The following is a 15,551-nucleotide window of genomic DNA, read 5'->3' as shown; positions in this document are numbered from 1 at the left end:
AGAAAGTCCCCGCTTGCAGCTTTCTGTACAGGCCAGTGTTCCTTAAGACGTGTACATCGTGCACCTTCCCGGACCACCCCATGCTGATGTCAGTGAAATGCCAGTGAAAGGCACAAGTAATCCACAAGTGCCTGCAACACCATGGAGAAGCACTCCTTCCTATTGCTGTACTCTGTTACAGGGTGGTCTGGTGCCAAAATTGGAATATGTGTGCCATCTATCACCCCTCCACAGTTAGGGAAATCCATTTCTGCAAACCCATCCGCTATTTCATGCACATTTCCCAGAGTCACAGTCCTTCGTAGCAGGATGTGATTTATTGCCCTGCACACTTGCCCCATCAGTCAACTTCCCCACTCCAAATTGATTCATGACCGACTGGTAGCAGTCTGGAGTTGCCAGCTTCCACATAGTTATTTCCATATGCTTCTCTATCAAGAGGGCAGCTCTCATTCTGGTTTCCTTGTGCCACAAGTCTGGGGCAAACTCCACACACTGTTCCAGGAAGGTGGCTTTCTGCATCCAAAAGTTCTGTAGCCACTGCTTGTCATCCCACACTTGCATGAGATACGATTCCACCATTCAGTGCTTGTTTCTCAAGCCCAAAAGCAACGGTCTACACTATGCAGCTTTTCTCATAGACTCATAGACTTTAGGGTCAGAAGGGACCAATATGATCATCTAGTCTGACCTCCTGCACAAAGCAGGCCACAGAACCCTACCCATCCACTTCTATAACAAACCCCTAACCTATGTCTGAGTTATTGAAGTCTTCAAATTGTGGTTTGAAGACCTCAAGCAGCAGAGAATCCACCAGCAAGTGACCCATGCCCCACGCTGCAGAGGAAGGCGAAAAACCTCTAGGGCCTCTGCCAATCTGTGAATGCCAAAAGCAATCTCAAGTTGCTCCCATCCATATCATGCAGAATGTCTGGCACCTGCGAGTCTTCTTCAGTTAGGAACTTCATGATAAACTGCACTGCCATCTCCGATGTCTTCATTACAGTTAACAGAGCATAGGAGAGCAGTGTGGGATCCATCCCCACTCACAAAGAATCGGGTGCACAGCAAAGAAGGGCTTTTGCAAAAATGCTGCGAAAGAAAGCCGGAAGCCCATGGTGTGCTGGAGCAGAAAGCAGTGCATCACGGGACATTTAGCCTGGTCCCAAAAATGTGCGGTGATCCACTCTGTCTTCCCACAACACCTAGCGACAGAAGGTGTCGAGCTGGTCTGTGAGATAGGTACCCACAGTGCATTGCTCACACTGTCAATAACAGTGCCCCCATTGTGGACGCAATCTACTTAGAGGAAGCAAGTGTGAACATGAAATTCTGATTTTTATTATGTTGACTTTTGGGTGTTTAAATCACTTGTTGACAAAAATTGGTAGTGTACACATGGCCTTAAGAGATTAATCAAACAGTAGCCAGGGGCATCAAGCCACTTTGATGAATGGAGCCAGTGTGCCTTCAATAGCAGGGGATACTCTGTCCTGGCTAGTTCTTCCAAGTGTTTTTTCCCCTTTCAACCAACATCACTTTGGTTTTGCCAGGGTTGAGTTTGAGCCAGCGGCCCCTCACTCAGGAGCCAATCTTTTGTATGTGTAAGCAGAGGCAGAATGAGCTCTACCCTGACATCTGGTGGTGAGTTGTGGAAAAGGACCTCAGAGGCTGATGTCATTTGCACCCACTCCATCTAGCATGAAGGGACTGCTTGCCCACATGCAGGGCCGGCGCTTCCATTTAGGTGGCCTAGGCAATCGCCTAGGGCGCCAGGATTATTGGTGGGTGGCATTTTGCCGGAGGGGGCGGCAGGTGGCTCCGGTGAAGCTGCCGCAGTCATGCCTGTGGACGGTCGGCTGCTCCTGCGGCTCCGGTGGACCTCCCGCAAGCACGACTGCGGCAGCTCCACCGGAGCCGCGGGACCAGGATGCGGGGCGGCGAAATTGCTGTGCGCCTAGGGCGCTAAAACCCCTAGCACCGGTCCTGCCCACAGGGTCACTTTAGCTGGTGTGGGACCCCCAGTCTCTTTGTCATCAGGGCAGGAGTAATAAAGTGTTGTCATCCTGGTTATGGAATCAAGGACAGTAGAACTGTACTTGGTATTTTATGATGGAGAGACTCGCCCTCAAAAAGTAGCACTCACTAGGCAAGGGACATGAGTTCCAAAGCGTAGTTAATTAAGAAAGAGGCTGGGCATAGGTATGTGTAGTCAGTAGTATAGGTACTTTTCTAAGAGTTGTAAACACTGCATCAATTTCTCCATTGTGTAATAATAGAGCTGATTTTAATTTTCTTACAAGTCTTGTTATATGCTGCAGAACTGAAATCACTGATTCCTAGATCTAAGCATTAGACCCACGTTGGGTTAGTGGTTCAGAGTGTACCAGCACAGGGGCTGTTCCTACTAACAGCTGAAATCACTGAGAGCTGTCTTAAGGGAGGGAAGAGGGATAGCTCAGTGGTTTGAGGACTGGCCTGCTAAACCCAGGGTTGTGAGCTCAATCCTTGAGGGGACCATTTAGTAATCTGGAGCAAAAATCTGTCTGGGGATTGGTCCTGCTTTGACAGGGGGTTAGACTAGATGATCTCCTGAGGTCCCTTACAACTCTGATATTCTATGACAGCTAGTAGAGAGTTACATCTAGAAGGAGAGGAATAGCTGGCCATGAAGACTGCAGCAGAACCCCATGGAGAGGCATGGCAATCAGCTGTTGACCCATGCCCACCATACCTCCTCTCACTTCTACCCAGGCTGGGAGGTAAACTCTGTAGATGAACTTCTGAACTCTGGGGACTGCACTAACTAAGGACAGAAACTGTGGGTGAGGTGACTTTTGGGTTGCTGGATTTAAGACCCTGAGGGGAAAAGGACACTGCCAAACTTACATGGAGGTGGGTCTTTTGCTCATGGTTTGTGTTATGAGTCCTGTTTGTGGTGTTTCCTCAACATAATGCTGCATTACTTCCGTCCTTTATTAAAAGGCTTTTCCTATGCTCAGACTCTGTGCTTGCAAGAGGGGAAATATTGCTTCTTGGAGGTGCCCAGGGGAGTGGTATGTAATTTTTCAAGGTCACTGGGTTGGGGCTTAAGCCAGTTTTGCATTGTGTCATTGAAACAGAACCCCTAGATACTGAACCCAGCCCTTGTTACTGCCAACTCTGACGGGCAGAAGGGTTACATATGAATTCTGAGATCTCAGCAATGCTGGTGGTTGCAGTAGTGGAGAATGAGAATGATAGAGTGTCACTGGCATATGCTGTGCCTGTGGAGTCTCATTACAGTATTTCTCCAAGTGATTTCTGTAGATATTGGTGATGAGGACAGGTATTGATCCCTGTAAACATTTCAGGTTCTGTATACTCAAAAATCTAACCAATAAAAGTAGTTGTAGAAACATTGTCAGTGCTTCACCAGTTCCATGTACATAAGCATGCTGTCTCACTCTCCAGCCGGCAGAAATGCAGACTGCAATCACTGAGAGTTTGGCTTCTTTTTTAAAGGAGATCCCTGATTGGATGAGCATGTCCTGTGAGCTAATGGATAACATCAATGAAATACAGGATAGGCAAAGAGGCAGTCTCTGGGCTATTAAAGAGAAGGTGGTTTAGGCATGTTTGCTGAGGCATCCCGCAGCCCCCATTGGCCTGGAGCAGTGAACCACGGCCAGTGGGAGCTGTGATCGGCCGAACCTGCGGATGCAGCAGGTAAACAAACCGGCCCGGCCTGCCAGAGTGCTTACCCTGGCGGGCCATGTGCCAAAGGTTGCTGATCCCTGGTTTAAAAACTGCATAAAATGTGAAACAAAAAGGAAGGTTTACTTACCAGTATGGAATTTTCAGAATCTATTGCCTGTGCAGATCTAACCAGGCTTTAGGACTCACCTGTTCTGTGCAATGAGCCAGGCAGAACCTATGATGGTGGTAAGTGGTATTAGTGGATTTACATCTTGCATCCTCAAATCATTCGGGAACAAAGAGCATGTATGAAAAACCTTGCCCCTTAATTGTTCCTTGGTTCCTCTGAGGACCTAGTTCTGAAAAGGGAAGGCTAGCAGGAATCAGTTTGGAATTGAGGAGGCAATACATTCAGAGAAACACCTGTCACCTCCTTTTTTCTCACAAAACTGCCCCTGCAGATCCCACTTTAAGAAACTAGTGAGCAATCATAAACTTCAGGAGGAGGCCTGAGAAGTGCTAATTAGAGATGGAAGCACTGCACTCCCAGAGAGAGCATCTGATTCAGCTTCCAAATGGAGAGAATAACATTTCAAAAAAGTCTAAGGCAAGCTCTAAGTAGCAGATTAGCAGGCTTTAGGAACTGACATTACTTTAGCAAGCAATAGTGGCTGCCTTTCCTTCGATGGAATAAGCTCTGAGTCCTCCTGGCACTGATATGGCAGTTGGATCATAACTGCTGAATATATAACTCGAACTCAGACAGAAATCACCTGATCTTTATGCTCCCTATCATGTCATAAATAGCGTGACTTGCAAATGTCATGGCTTCTCTACAACAACTGAGATTAGGGCTATGTCTACACTACATAGCTTTTAGTGACATGGCTAAGTTGCCATAGCCGTGCTGCTAAAAGCTGCACAGTGTAGCCGCTGTTTGTTGGCTCTCCTGCCGACAAAAAACTTCTACCCCCAATGAGCAGCATTCATATTGTCGTCAGGAGACTGCTCCTGCCATCAACGTGTTGTTCACCTTGGCACGTGCTGCAGCAAAACTTTTGTCTTTCAGGGTTGTTGTGTTTTTAACACCATTGAACCACAAAAGTTTTGTTGTTCAATTGCCAGTGTAGACATAGTCTAGGATTTTTAGAGGGATTTAGGGATTTAGATGCTCCAGTTTAAAGTACGTTTTTTTTTAACATCTTGTCTATCCAACCTAGCATCTTTGGGAAGATCAAGCACTCCACCTAGTTAGAAAAGACTGGGAACTGCATAGACTTGAGATGTGGAATTCTATAACAATCTTGGGTACAGATACTTAAAAAAGGATGCAAAATCACCTTTTCTCATTTGAAAAAGATACAAGGAGAAGCTAGAAGGACTTCACATATCCTAGAAGTAACAGCCACTAGAAATGTAACTTTCAGGGAAAGATTATGGAGACAGCATTACCTTAAACTCAAAAGGAGCTTCCAAAAACTTGATCAGGATTAAATGCACATCTCACAACATTCTATATCTATCAGTTGTTGCACACAAATGTCATAGCCCTTTAAAGAATCAGTTTATCAAGTGATGAGAGAGAGAGCAAGGTAACTACAATGGCTGTGAGATGAACTGTGCTCCTGGACAGAAAGTTGTGGTGGGACGGTGACAAATTGGTGTGGCCATATTGAATGAATGGTGAAAGCATAACTTGACAAGACTGAATGGCTGCAGAGGATCCAAGAAGCAGGTTCCTTTTAAGCAGAAGCAAATTTGATAAAGAACTAGCAAAGTGTGTATGTACAATCAATATTGAACCTATTGGTCGGCAAATATGGACCCATGCAAAAGTAAATATTACATGCAAGTTCCACAATGGAGCACAGGTGGACCTGCTTATAGTGACCTTACAGCAAAGACATCACGCAGCAAGCCAGAGTGAATGATTGATGTGTGAGTAAACATGGGGTGATCTTCGTTCAGTACCACCTCTCCATGCCCCTTCTAAAACACTAATTAGGTAAAAATTAGTAACCACACACCCACTGGGCATGCTTTTAAGACAAGTGACTCCTTTGAGGAAAAAAAGTATAAGAATCAAGCAAAGTAGATTACTGTGGTTGAGATTCCTTAATTGATGCTTGAAGAAGCAACATTGCCAAAGTAGCCAAAACTCTGCTCCGTGGGCTCGAGTAGAACTAGAGGGATCTCAAGGCAAGCAAGGCCTTGCCTCAAAGGAATCCAACACAGAGATAGGCAGCAGGTTATATGGGCTCCAGGTGCCCCAGCACCAGGAATATTCAGGGCAGGGGGCTGTGCTCCACCAATATCTGGAGCTGGATTTCTCCCCTGGCCCTGCCTGGAGCAGGCACCGGCCCCTGCCACCACCATTACTCCTCACCTCGGAGCATCCCTCCTCCCACCCAGTAGCATAGTGGGGGAGAGAGGTGGGGAAGCGGTCGCTCCCCTCTGAGCACATTTCCAAAGTTGATGTCTTTCCAGGCAGCCAGCACTGGGCTCCGAACTCAGAGTCCGGAGTAGGGTTTTGCGTGTGGCCGCCAGCTGGCTCTCTGCTCACACCACCCTCCTGCATCCCTAGCCCTGCTTGCTGGTTGCCAGGCTCCCCCAGGATGAGGAGGAGGAGGCGTCCGCCTGCAGCTGCCCGGCTCCCTGAGCTGGGGTGGGCTCTGCCGGGAGGGGAAGGGGCATCAGTGCAGTCCCCCCCCAGTGCGGCAGGGGACTGAAGAGCAGCAGCCCCGTTGGTCCCAGGCAGCCCCGTGCAGAGCAAAGTGGCCACGTAGCAGGGAAGGGGGCTGTGAAGCCCAGCTGGTGCCGGTGGAGAAGGAGGGAAAAGGGGGGGCGGGGTGTGTGTTTTTTTCCATGGTCTCTCTTCAGCGGAGGGGGCTGAGGGAGCAGCAGGACCAGGAGGCAAAGGAGTGACGTTGGGTTATTGCCCACCCCCACTGTACTTACCCTCCCCCCAGTGTTGCGCCCAGGGCTGTGAAACAGTTCTTAGTGCAGCTTGTGAAGGAAGGAGGGGTAAAGGTGCTTTAAGGTGCCTGTTATGTCTCCTCAGTTTCACTGCTGACTAGCTGCAGACCCAGTGCTCAGAATTCTGCAATGTTCTCAGAGACTGTACAGTGCTCTATAAGAGTTTTCAGTTGCCTGCTAAATGCTTCAGCAATGCTACCTTTTCACTTAGCTATTTCCTGAATAGTAGTGATTGGGGGCAGGGGAGAGGGAGTGTAGAAGATGCCAATTTGAGGTGAATAGTCTCTTGGCCAGATTCTACTGGGTTTATGGTGCTTTGTGCTATGGACTGGAGCAAAGTGGCTGGTGGATAACCAGGAATCTGGTTAATAATTGTTCTCTAAATTCAGCTTTCTTCTTTCTCTCTCTGTGAATTATCACTAATTCAAAATAGTAGTGTGCAAGCTGACTGGATAATGGTAATAGCATAATCTCTTGTTATAGCATTGTAAACCCTACCTGATTAGTAATTGTATATGTCGGGTGGCACCTTTTTTCATGTGTTCGCTCCCCCTGATGTTAGAACCTGGCTACACCACTGGGGAGAGGAGCTTCCTAGACCTGAGCAGCTGGGGCTTGGGTGAATTTTGTGACACCCTGCCCCCCCCCAGCCACCACCCTGCAGTCCCCACTCCTGCACCACACTGGGCAAGGGGCAGCCTCATCCCCAGTGAGGCTATGGTGAGGGGCAGCAGCAGGGGAGGCCACACATGATGGCAGCACCCCCCCGGTACCCACCATAGGGGAGGCGAGTGGGCTTTCTGGACCTGAGAGGGGCCCTAGGAGCATGGGCAGTGACGGGGGGGGAGAGGAGGGGTCCCTCCCCTGGAGCTTGCTGCTCTCGGTGGGGAGGAGTCCTCTCTGGCCCTAGCCCTGGGGCAGCCTGTCTGCACCCCAAGTTCCTTATCTCCAGCCCTACCCCACCCCAGAGCCTGTGCCCCCAGCAGCCCAACCCTGAGCCCCAGCCCTGAGCACCCTCCTGCACTGTGAACCCCTCATCCTCAGTCCTACCCCAGAGTCCTCACCTGAGGGGAAAAACATGCAACTTAAATTTGGTGGTCAGTTTAGAGTATCATAGAATATCAAGGTTGGAAGGGACCTCAGGAGGTCATCTAGTCCAACCCCCTGCTCAAAGCAGGATCAATTCCCAACTAAATTATCCCAGCCAGGGCTTTGTCAAGCCGGGCCTTAAAAACCTCTAAGGAAGGAGATTCCACCCACTCCCTAGGTAACCCGTTCCAGTGCGTCACCACCCTCCTAGTGAAATATTGTTTCCTAATATCCAACCCAGACCTCCCCTACTGCAACTTGAGACCATTACTCCTTGTTCTGTCCTCTGCTACCACTGAGAACAGTCTAGATCCATCCTCTTTGGAACCCCCTTTCAGGTAGTTGAAAGCAGCTATCAAACCCACCCTCATCCTTCCCTTCTGCACACTAAACAATCCCAGTTCCCTCTGCCTCTCCTCATAAGTCATGTGCTCCAGCCCCCTAATCATTTTTGTTGCCCTCCACTGGACTCTTTCCAATTTTTCCACATCCTTCTTGTAATGTGGGGCCCAAAACTGGACACAGTATTCTAGATGAGGCCTCACCAATGTCGAATAGAGGGGAATGATCACGTCCCTCGATCTGCTGGCAATGCCCCTACTTATACAGCCCAAAATGCTGTTAGCCTTCTTGGCAACAAGGGCACACTGTTGACTCATATCCAGCTTCTCGTCCACTGTAACCTCTAGGTGCTTTTCTGCAGAACTGCTTCCTAGCCATTCGGTTGCTAGTCTGTAACAGTGAATGGGATTCTTCCGTCCTAAGTGCAGGACTCTGCACTTGTCCTTGAACCTCATCAGGTTTCTTTTGCCTCAATCCTCTAATTTGTCTAGGTCCCTCTGTATCCTATCCCTACCCTCCAGCGTATCTACCACTTCTCCCAGTTTATTGTCATCTGCAAACTTGCTGAAAGTGCAGTCCACGCCATCCTCCAGATCATTAATAAAGATATTGAATAAAACTGGCCCCAGGACCGACCCTTAGGGCACTCGGCTTGAAACCGGCTGCTAACTAGACATGGAGCCATTGATCACTGCCCATTGAGCGTGACGATCTAGCCAGCTTTCTATCCACCTTACAGTCCATTCATCCAGCCCATGCTTATTTAACTTGCTGTCAAGAATAATGTGGGAGACCGTATCAAAATCTTTGCTAAATCAAGGAATAACACATCCACTGCTTTCCCCTCATCCACAGAGCCAGTTATCTCATCATAGAAGGCAATTAGGTTAGTCAGGCATGACTTGCGCTTGGTGAATCCATGCTGACTGTTCCTGATCACTTTCTTCTCCTCTAAGTGCTTCAGAATTGATTTCTTGAGGACCTGCTCCATGATTTTTCCAGGGACTGAGGTGAGGCTGACTGGCCTGTAGTTCCCTGGATCCTCCTCCCCTTTTATAGAGATGGGCACTACAGTAGCCTTTTTCTAGTCATCTGGGACCTCCCCCATTCGCCATGAGTTTTCAAAGATAATGGCCAATGGCTCTGCAATCACATCCGCCAACTCCTTTAGCTCCCTCGGATGCAGCACATAGACTTGTGCTCATCCAGTTTTTCTAAATAGTCCTGAACCACTTCTTTCTCCACAGAGGGCTGGTCACCTTCTCCCCATACTGTGCTGCCCAGTGCAGTAGTCTGGGCGCTGACCTTGTTTGTGAAGACAGCGGCAAAAAAATCATTGAGTACATTAGCTTTTTCCACATCCTCTGTCACTAGGTTGCCTCCCTCATTCAGTACGGGGCCCACACTTCCCTTGACTTTCTTCTTGTTGCTAACATACCTGAAGAAACCCTTCTTGTTACTCTTAACATCTCTTGCTAGCTGCAACTCCAAGTATGATTTGGCCTTCCTGATTTCACTCCTGCATGCCTGAGGAATATTTTTATATTCCTCACTGGTCATTTGTCCAATCTTCCACTTCTTGTAAGCTTCTTTTTTGCATTTAAGATCAGCAAGGACTTCACTGTTAAGCCAAGCTGGTTGCCTGCCATATTTACTATTCTTTCTACACATTGGGATGGTTTTTTCCTGCAACTTCAATAAGGATTCTTTAAAATACAGCCAGCTCTCCTGGATTCCTTTCCCCCTCATTTTATTCTCCCAGGGGATCCTGCCCATCAGTTCCCTGAGGGAGTCAAAGTCTGCTTTTCTGAAGTCCAGGGTCCATATTCTGCTGCTCTCCTTTCTTCCTTGTGTCAGGATCCTGAACTTGACCATCTCATGGTCACTGCCTCCCAGGTTCCCATCCACTTTTGCTTCCCCTTCTAACTAGTATCATTGTGTTTAGCACAATACTTGATTATTTTATGCCCTTTAAAGTATATAACTAGTTGTATACAGGTGTTACGAAGTGGGAATGTTCTTAATGTTTTCCCTGACTACTGTGTGGGTGCCTCAGTTTCCCCTATGCATTTCTTAATCTAGATGATGGGATAAGGGGGTGTGATTGCTGTAGAGCACTAGAGGGCGAGTGTGATGCTGTCTGCACAGAGAATGGCCGAAACCCTGTCTCCGGGCAACTGGTGGCCTGGGCCGCTCTCCTGCAAGGTGCCAACTGAAGGTGTTGGAGAATAAAGAGTTAATGTGGCCTCCTAATGCCTGGAAAAGAGACAAAGGCCAGAGGAGGGAGTGTTAGTGCCTGTGCGGACTTCCGGGAAGCACATGGTGTGGAAGGGGATGCTGGGATACTCTGGAACCACTCCTTCAAAGCCAGTCAGGACTCTAGGGGAGCCTCCTCTCTCTGAGCATACCGTCTCCAGGGCAAGAAGCTTACACTTTCCTGGGTCTGACCTCAGAGCATTCAGCATGCCCTTCCACACCGTGTCCTTTCCACAGTGAGTCAGCCCAGGCGGGGTCTGGGGGCAGCCAGAGGTCCCTGCACCCCAACTCTGCAGTCAGATGTGACTCTCAGCCAGCCGGTAAAACAGAAGGTTTATTAGATGACAGGATCACAGTCTAGAACAGAGCTTGTAGGCACAGAAAACAGGACCCCTCAGTCAGGTCCATCTTGGGGGGTGGGGAGACCAGACCTAAGTTCTGGGCCTCTCCCCATTTCTCCAGCTAGCTCCAAACTGACACTCCCTCCTCTGGCCTTTGTGTCTCTTCTGGACAAGGAGGCCATCTGATCTCTTTGTCCCCAACACCTTCAGTTGGCACCTTGCAGAGGAAGCTGAGGCACCACACAGTATTCAGAGAAAACATTAAGAACATTCCCACAAAATATAATACTGTATATTGAAGCAGGCAAGTGCTGCTTCTGACTTTCCACTTTTAATTGACGCATATAATCTTGTGGCGCCGACGCGTTGTAGATTCATTTTATCCCAGCAACAAATTCTTGATTTGTAGGATCGCTAATAATCAACAATGGATTTTTCTGATAGTGATATTGTGCAATAAAGAGAAACTTAAATGCTTACGGCTTCCAGTCCATGTTTACACTATTTAATAAAATACATATATCGGCTTACAGGGCGGGAGTAGGGGAGAGGCATCACCATTTTTGGCACCACCAAAAATTATACAAACCTGCTGTCTATGAACACAGACCAGAGGGCTGAGAAGAACAGACCAAGAGAGAAGAAGTCGACTATAAAATTGGTAACCACCTTCTCTGATGGCCAAGCAGGAACTGCATGAGGCTAGCACAGAGCCTGTTTGTGTATGTTTGTGAAAGAGAGACTTGTTAAGAGGAATGTATAGCTCTTAATGTCTAACATAGGAGTTATGTGCTTAATATAACCCTTTACCGCTTATGTAATTCCTTCTCAATAAGCTGCTGTGTATTGCAGATAATTACTGTGGATCTTTTTCACTGGAGCCAGTAAAGATCCATTTCAGGGGTAGTAGCACCCCCTGTTGTCAACAAATTGTAGCAAAAAAAAAATCATGGAAGCACTTTACATAATGAGGATAATCTCAAACACTTTTTTTCATATTAAACTCCGATCATACATTCAGAGTCGATGTTGAAGTTACAGTCCAGTGATCTCTGGCTCCCTTCTACATGGGGAGCTGTTTAAAAATCAGGCGCTCCTGGGAAGATTTACACTTCAGAATTAACTTAATAGTAGGAACTTTTTGTTCTGCACAGACTTGCTTATATTGGGGCCTACCAAACCAAAGCAGGCACATATTAATTCACAAGGACACTGCTTCCTTAGAACCCCATTAAAAGCAAAATATCTGGTATTACAACACTGGAAATGCCTTATGCTTCCCAAGATAGGCAGAAAAATGATCCCTGTAGACTAAATTACACAGCAGATCTCAAAACAGTAGCATATAAATGGAAGAGTTCCACAAATGTGATGACATTTGGTCTTTATTTTTAGAGTTGTCTGACAAGTCTTTTTGGGATGGTGATGTGTATGGGCAGGTCTCTGGATGGGTCTGTTGAAATACTTATAGACTGAGGTTAGTGTTGTACAATGACAATTTCCTGGCTCTGCATTTCTTCTCACTGGTACACTATGTTCTGAGTGCCATCTTTCCCTCACTTCCTGTGGCTCATTTCTATTTTCCCTCTGCTTTGGCGCTTTTTCTCTGAGATGTCTTACCACATAAAGCAGTAAACAAATGTAAAATATGAGTGTATGCAGGTGGCGCTCCAGGCACCAGCACAGCAAGTGCATGCCTGGGGTAGCAAGCCGGGTGGGGGTGGGGGTGGCAGTTAGGGAGCCTTCGGCGGCAATTCTGCGGGAGGTCTGCTGGTCCCGTGGCTTTGGCAGCGGGTACACTAAAGGTGCAGGACAGGCAGATCACCCGCAGAACCACTGCCGAATCCGTGTGACTGGCGGACCTCTCGCAGAGACACTGCTGAAGGCTGTCTTACTGCCGTGCTTGGGGCTGCAAAAAAATTACAGCCACCCCTCAGTGTATCAGATTATGAATATGGCTCTATTGTGCTTACTTTTTGTATTCTTATTTCATTGTTTTCCTTCATACAATAACAAATAATCAGAATAGGTTAAATAACATGATTAACATTGAAAAGGAGTGGACAAATTCTAGGAACGTTTCCACTTCAAAGCATAAGAATGCCCGGTGGAAGCTCTCCTGGATTGCAGCAGAACCTGTTCAGCCTCTTCATAGAAAAGAAAAGGCTCAGCAGCTATCAGCCCTCTCTTGCTGAATTTTTCTCACCATCCTAAGTAGAAAGAGGGAAGGAGAGAAATGCACAGAGCCTACTGAAATCTTCTGGACTGTGCCTCCAAACTCTGCACCTTCATTCCAGTACCTTGAATGTTGTTTGTTGGCAAAGAGATACCAAGTTTGTACTAATTTGTAAGATACTAAAAGCTGTATGTGCAGACATCACTGAACACTGCCCTTGAAAGGAGGGTGCTGTGTACTGTGGTACCCTAGTAATCCACTAAAAGTTTAAACTCTGCAAGGCCCTTTCTTTGGTTTCGCTGCTGTTAAAATGCCAGTAGTAAGAACTGTGACTGGATGAGAGAGAGATTAATCTGATACCTGATTTTTTTCTTCTCTTAGTAATTGGGGACTTGCAAGAATGATTTATACCTTCATTTCAGTGATAACTTGTTTCTGTCTTCTATAAATGGGTTTACTGGAAAAGTGAATTAATATACACTCACACAGTGTTTTCTAACATTGAAGATAAACTGTTTTTCAGTTTGGAATCATTCTCAGGGTGGTTTCCTGAAAAAAAAAGGGGGTGTGTGGAGGGGAGCTGAGCCCTCAGCCTGATGCCTCCCTTGATTTTTAGTAATTGTAGTGGCAAGAAATGCATTTCAACAACCTTAACACTATTTAAATTAAATTCCTTGAGAACTTCCTTGACATTTTTTAAAAAAGAAAATCTCAAAGGTGGTTGGGTGGGTAGTGTTGAGTGGGGGAATCCCTGCCCACATACTGGGAAATCTTCAGCAGTGGGACTCTTTGTCCCCCTAGCAGTTGTATGGATTCCTCAGCACAGAAATCTGTGCAGCTTGCCCTGGCCCTGGCTCTGACTCTGGCTCTGAAAGATGAGGTTAGAGCTCAGTCAAGTTAGTCTGTGCCCTGGGCGGTTAGCCCTTCCCCATAGGATACAAGTGGCAGACCTTGCACTGTGGGGAGTGGCCCCCTGAAAATAACAGATGAGAAGCAGATCTGCTGGCCAGCAATGAAAGAGATAACCCAGAAGAGCATAACCTCTTTGGTTTCATCTCTGGTTGGGCTTCCTGGTTTTCGAGCACACAGCCATGGATATTTTGATTCACTTACTATGGCCTAGTCACTGATTCATTATCAGGTTGGTTTGGGTCTTTTCCGCCATAAAACTTAGTCTCCAAAAAGCCTTCAAATCAGAAAATTGCATGGTGACTTTCCTGGGGATGGGGAGCAGGCATCCTTGGGCCCCTGCTGGGTTTGATAGTTCTTACAGTCTGGTCTAACTGAGGGCAGTCTATTCTAACTGATGGTCCAGTCTAACTGAGGGCAGTGACGGGGCACCGCTGAGCTCTATGCTCTGCAGCTAGCTGTGCCCCAGCAGCAGGTGCAGCAGGGCAGTGCCAGAACTGGCCCACAACATTTTGGCACCTGAGGCACAGAGCTCAAATGATGCCCCCATGTCCCCTCACTTGGGCCAAAACTTTGAAAGATCTCAATTCTGCCTTCTTCCTGTTCTTCTCTTCTCATGGTACTGCTCTGCTACCTACCCCAATAAAGGAGAACTAACAACTTAAAATGCCATGTTCAAAAATTTTAAGTAACACTTAACTTTCAAACGCCCGAAAAGCAAATGTAACTTTGCATAGTAAACACTGGCATTTTTATCTGTTTGAATAATCAAAGTGGTGCTTTCCGTGCCTTCTTGGTTGCAAAGATTTGAACTGCTTCCTGAAGGTCCACAGGCTGGGCCAGCTCATGCTCTATTGAGATGGTTGCAATGCTGACCAGCCTCTCCTGTGTCATTGTGGAGCATAGATGTGTTTTTATTAACTTCAGCTTGGAGAAGCTGCATCCTCCACTGGCAACTGTTACAGGAAGCATTAGAAGTATGCGCAGAGCAACAAAAGCATTTGGAAAGAGGGTGGTCATCTTATTTGTGCACATATATTCCAGATAAGGTGACCAGACAGCAAGTGTGAAAAATTGGGATGGGGATGGGGGGTAATAGGAGCTGTTTAAGAAAGAGACTCAAAAATCAGGACTGTCCTTATAAAACTGGGATATCTGGTCAACCTAATTCCAGAACAGCCTTTGGAGTTGATCTTGCTGAAATGTATCTTGAAAGGGCTTTCAGTTCATCACGTAAATCACTTGCATTAATATCACGCATGTCATCATGTGTCAACACTGTCTCTTGTGCTCTTCATTGATGGTGTAGGTCTTCTTCAGGTATAGTGAGGAGTTTTGGAGCATCATACATCTCAAATATACTGCTATGTTCCTTCAGCTGCATTAAATGTTCTTCAACTGACTGTATTGCACAATCTAGCACCTAGTTAAAGAATTCAACTTCGAATTGTTGTTTGGGGTCTCTTATGGGCTATCTCATGCCTCATAATTAAAATGTCTTCTTCTTCGGTGACTCTTGTATTCTTGAATGAGTGGGAAAATAGCTTCAGTGTGAAGTTCCTCTGCCAACTTCTGTGCACTCTTCAAAAAGTTTTGAAATCCCTCATCTGACCGGTAAGACTGTAGGTATGACTATGCTTTGTCCAGTTGTTCCATCACGCCAGATATATCAAGGTCAACACCTTGGAGTCTCTTGCTTAAAACATTCATTTCAAACAGTATGTCATGCCACAACACTAAGCCACACAGAAATTTGAAGGTATGCATGTTTCTGGTGACTCCAT

This window comes from Gopherus evgoodei, chromosome 8, assembly GCF_007399415.2.
Source record: "Gopherus evgoodei ecotype Sinaloan lineage chromosome 8, rGopEvg1_v1.p, whole genome shotgun sequence".
NCBI classification, from domain to species: Eukaryota; Metazoa; Chordata; order Testudines; family Testudinidae; genus Gopherus; species Gopherus evgoodei.
The sequence above is the reverse complement of the archived record's forward strand: the minus strand, read 5'-3'. Positions refer to the sequence as shown.